This window comes from Mastomys coucha, unplaced genomic scaffold (genome assembly GCF_008632895.1).
Source record: "Mastomys coucha isolate ucsf_1 unplaced genomic scaffold, UCSF_Mcou_1 pScaffold9, whole genome shotgun sequence".
Lineage (NCBI taxonomy): Eukaryota > Metazoa > Chordata > Mammalia > Rodentia > Muridae > Mastomys > Mastomys coucha.
The window spans coordinates 33,359,627-33,364,940 of NW_022196915.1; the positions used below are offsets into that span (position 1 = coordinate 33,359,627).

Sequence of the window (5,314 nt, forward strand, 5' to 3'; positions counted from 1 at the left end):
TGTTTTGTAAGTCATTGTGCCTCGTACTGCTAAGATTATCTTTGACTTTGACCATTAGGAATCCCTTCATGCTGGCTATGTATCCTTCTGGCATTGCTAAGACGTGGTTTGGATATATCCCTCCAAGGTTGATGTTCTAGAAGCTTGATCTTCAGCGTGGCTGTGTTGAAATTGGAGAGCCTTGGAGAGGTGGGGCCAAGAGGATGCAGGTTGGGTCTTTGGTGCCTCTCAGAAGGGATGAATGTAATTCTGTAGGATTTTGTTCAGGCTTCAAGAGTGACTTGTGATAAGAGTGTGGCATGCCTCTGAACTTCTCTGGCTTCCTGTCATAGTATTTAATTACTCTCCTATCTTCCCACCACTGAGACAGCACAAGGTATCCACCAGTGCCAAGTGAATGCTTAACACCATCCTATTAAACCTGCAAAACTGGGAGCTAAATAACCCTCTTTATTTCACAAACAGCAAGAGCTTGAGACTTCTCTTATAACAACCAAAGACAAACTAATATAATTGTCCACATCACTCTTTGAAAACATGTATCTCTTTCCGAGCTACCCAGGGACGGGTCCATACGGCGTTGTTCTTGATTCCCATCGTAACTTAAAGGGAAACTTACACAATGTCTGGAGCCCTTGACATCTTGCAGATGTAGGAGGATGTCCTCAAATTCCTTGGTGCAGGAACCCACTTAGGTGGCACCAACTTTGACTTTCAGATGGAACAGTAGATCTACACAAGGAAGAATCACGGTATCTACATCATAAATGTGAAGGGGACCTGGGATGTTGCTCGCAGCTCAAGCTATTGTTGCCATTGAGAACCCTGCTGACATCAGCATCATCTCCTCCAAGAACACTGGCCCTCGAGCTGTGCTGAAGTTTGCTCCTGCCGTAGGAGCCACTACCATTACCAGCCCCTTCAGACCTGGGACCTTCACTAACCAGATCCAAGCAGCCTTCATTCAGGGAGCCACGGCTTCTAGTGATGACTGATCCCAGGGCTGACCACCAGCCCCTCACAGAAGCCTCTAATGTCAACCTGCCCACCATTGCTCTGTGTAATACAGATTATTCCCTGTGCTATGTGGACATTACCATCCCATGCAATAATAATAAGGGAGCTCACTCAGTGGGTCTGATGTGGTGGATGCTGGCCAGGGAAGTACTCCGCATGCGAGGTACTATCTCCTGTGAGCACCAGTGGGAGGTTATGCCTGATCTTTTCTTCTACCGAGACCCAGAGGAGATTGAGAAGGAGGAGCCGGCTGCTGCGGAGAAGGCTGTATCCAAGGAGGAGTTCCAGGGTGAATGGACCGCACCAGCTCCTGAGTTCACTGCGGCTCAGCCTGAGGTCGCCGACTGGTCTGAGGGTGTGCAGGTACCCTCTGTGCCCATCCAGCAGTTCCTGATGGAAGACTGGAGTATGCAGCCAGCCACTGAGGACTGGTCAGCAGCTCCCACAGCACCGGCCACCGAGTGGGTTGGAGCCACCACTGAGTGGTCCTGAGCTGCTGTGCAGGCACATGAGCAGAGGGAAAAAAGGTGGAAGGAAAATAAAGTTCCTAAAAGCTATAAATAAATAAATACATCCATACATACATAAAAGAAAGCATGTCTAGTACCTGTCCCAGCCATGGGATCAAACCCTTGCTCAAAGAGCCCTGATTCCTTTGAGTGGTATAAGAGACCATAACACATGTGCCATGGCTTTGGAGTATTACTATCCCTGGCCTTTGAAGTGGACAAAGCTGTGAAGTACACATATTCACATGCAGCTACACGCAACACTCATATACATATGCAATTCAATCCACATCAAGGCAAGTACTTCCAGTTTCTCCTCATAGGCCCCCTTTTTCTTTTTCCTTTTCAGTGTGTGGGTGTTTTGTCTGTATGTATGGCTATGTACTACTTGCATGCCTACTGCCTTGAGGCTAGAAGGGGATGTCTTGGGACTGAAGTTACAAGTGGTTGTGAGCTGCCATGTGAGGGCTGGGAATCGAACCTCGGTTCTCTGGAAGAGTAGCCAGTGCACTTAATCACTGGGCCAACTCTCTATCTACATAGGGTTCTTTCTCCATTCCACATTAGCACCTCTATGACTCTGTAGTTCTTTACTTCCAACAATATGAGTCAACTTCCTCATTCCTTAGTTCTGTGGTGCCTCAAATAATTTCTTTTTTGTTGTTTTTTGGTTTTGTTTTTGTGTTTGGTTTGTTTGTTTGTTTGTTTTTCAAGATAGGGTTTCTCTGTATAGGCCTGGCTGTCCGGGAACTCACTCTGTAGGCCAGGCTGGCCTCAAACTCAGAAATCCGCCTGCCTCTGCCTCCCAAGTGCTGGGATTAAAGGCCTGTGCCACCACTGCCCGGTTCAAATTGTTGAGAGCCAGCTAGTATGCAGACTTAAATTGAGGATTCTCTAGAAGAGCACTCTTAATTAATGAGCTATGGCTACTGCCTCTGGTTTCATTTGTTAATATAATATATGTTAATATATCATACATTATGTATTATATATCATATTATATAGTATATGTTATATATTAATTATTATATTATGTACTTTGATATATAACATAGTAACATTATATATGTTATATATATGTATATGTACATATATATGTGCTTCCAGAACCATGGTGAAAAAAAAATTGGCTTTGTAGTTTAGTCCTGATTTTAAATGAGTAGTTCTTGCTCTAATGGGACAATCAGAGGGAAGTGTCAATGAGCAGCAGAAAGGAGAGCTGTGGTGTGAGTCAGCTCTAAAGGAAGTTCTGCCATCCACAGAGAAAGGAAATCACTGCAGATGGGTGGCCAACTCAGCCAACTTCCAGACTGGCCCATGTGGTAAGATGGAGGTGTACCTCTGCAAGACAAGAGACTCAGAATGTTTGCACAGGACAACAGTGTGATTTCGGGCCAAACTTATCTTCTAAAAGCCAGAAGAAGCAAGAGTAAGTGGGAACTGGGAAATAAAACCAGCAGGAAACCCGAGAGGGGCCAAGGAACACTGCAGGGCGGATGAGCACTCAGAATGTGCCCCTAAGCCTGTCCCTAACACACACCAACTCACAAAGCCTGTGGTCTGTCCTTGATGGGTCCTTTAACTGCCACCTCTTCCATGCCCTAACTCAAGGACTCTGTACTAATCGGCCCCTCTTTCTAAGCCATGGTGTTTCTTCTGGAAAATGGAGAGGGAGCCACATCATCTGGCAGTGTTGTAGGTGTTACAGGCTTACACAGAGCAAGTGGATCCCACAAGTCCAACCCTGAAAAGCCTTCATCAAGCAGCTGTGTTTCTCTCCCCCACCCCCACTCAACTTCAGGTACTTAGGACACCATCTCCCCACTCGACCCCCCATCCCATGCTTTCCTGAAATCTCTACAACACTCTACTTCAGCAGTTCTCAAACTCTGCCACACATTAAAATCCCATGGGGAGCTTTTAAAAATACCAAGACTCAGGCCTCACCACCCAGAGAGTCCTGTTTAATTGGTCTGGGGTAGAACTCGGCACTGGTATGCTTTTTATAAAGTGCCAAAGCGATCATACACAGAGCTTGAGAATATCACTCTCATATCCTGGATCTAGGGAAGAGCTCTTTAGGTTGGACTCCCTCTCTTCTGACAGGATGTTAGACAAGAATGAATTGCTTAAATCATTCATTATCTACCCTAAACACCAGAGCATATAGCAATATGTTATCCTTTGGGAAGTTCTTTCCTGAGAAACATAAATACCATCTTCTCCCTAGAGCAGGAAAGGAATGTTCCTCCCCACCCAAAAGAAACCTGGTCCATTCTTACCCACCCAGGCAGAAAGCAAAATACAACTGAGCTTGGTGAATGTAATCTCAGTCCAGAGGGAAGGAGCCAGGAAGAAACATAACACATCTTTCCAAGCCTGCAGGCCAAGTATCTCGCCAGGTTACGGACTTGGGGACTACCACAGAGCCAGGGCACTGAAGAAACCCCTAGCTATTGGGGTTGGCTGTCTCTCAGAAAGCTCCAACAGGGTCTGGGAAGATGGCTCAGTGGGTAAAGCCTTTGTGCAAGGATAAAGACCAACGTTTTGATTCCCAGAATCCACATAAATGCCAGCCAGTAAGCTCAGCAGGCAGGAGGCAGGCAGAGGATCCCCAGGGCAAGTCGGTTAGCTAGCCTAGCTAAAACGAGTTCTCTGGGTTCAGGGAGAGACTCTGTCTCAAAGCATAAAATGGAGAGCAACTGGGCCTACAAATGCATACACACACACACACACACACACACACACACACACACACACTCATACATAGCTGCACACATGTGTATTCACATATAAACATGCACACCTAAATATATGAAAAAAAGAAACAAAGCTCCAAGAACCACTATCAAACACGAGTGTACTTGTGTTGAAAGTCAGTTCCTCAGTCAATTCCAAGCTGGTTTGAAGACTCAAAAGGTGTTTTACCCACGAATAAACAGACCTGAATCAGAAAGCCCCGTACTCTGGAGGCAATTACTACAATTGCTTCCAATACTTCTCAGTCAAGCAAGCTTAAGGCTTTCAAATTAACATCCTCAAGGTCAGAAATGAGTTGGTGGTTTTTAAAGATCAAGTTAACAGTAGACAATAGGTTCTTGCTGGTGACACTAGAATTATTTAGTACATATGTTAGTGACAGTTGTCCTACTGACCCCACCCTGGTGTGAATTAAGTATAAAATCCTAGGTTCCCCAACACTCATGGAGAGAGATTCCACAAAGTGCATATTCCAGGAAGTGAGGATCCTTGGGCCATCCCAATGGTCTAAGACCTTCTGTTTCCCACTCCAGATACTCCAGGCTCCAGGCTTCTGCTGCCAGACACAAGAGTAAAACCAGAGGTCTCTTGAATCCTGGTGTTTGCCTTTCACGGATGATGCCAGGCCTGGCTACTTCCAGAGAATATCACCGAATCCTGAACTCCTGGGTTAGCTCCCTTTTCTCCATAATGTTCCACCCTTTGTCCTCCAATAAAAATTAAGCAAACTCTTATCTTAGACCTTCAACGATGAAGTCTGTCTGGCTAACACATTTGGATAGAGGCATTAGTGTTGCCAAGGCTTACCACTTACCCTTCACAGAAGCATGCTTAGACTTTTAACAGTAGCTGCTGGGCAGAGCCTGTGGAATGCTACAGGGGCCCTAACACATAGAGCCTTGCCTTGTAGCAGAGAAGAAAGCTGAAGCCCAAGGACTGGAAGCCAATGGCCTACCAAACTTCATGCAATTAGTTTACGTAACTCTCACTCCTCATGCTCTCTCTCTGTCTCTCTGTCTCTCTGTCTC

General features: G+C 45.8%; 1 pseudogene across 1 annotated transcript; it reads left to right on the forward strand.

Moving 5' to 3' along the window:
• The first annotated feature begins 622 nt into the window (after positions 1-622).
• Positions 623-1,567, forward strand: LOC116084590 (annotated as a pseudogene). The gene has a single exon (XR_004116171.1). The product of XR_004116171.1 is annotated as a 40S ribosomal protein SA pseudogene (transcript).
• Positions 1,568-5,314: the final 3,747 nt, after the last annotated feature.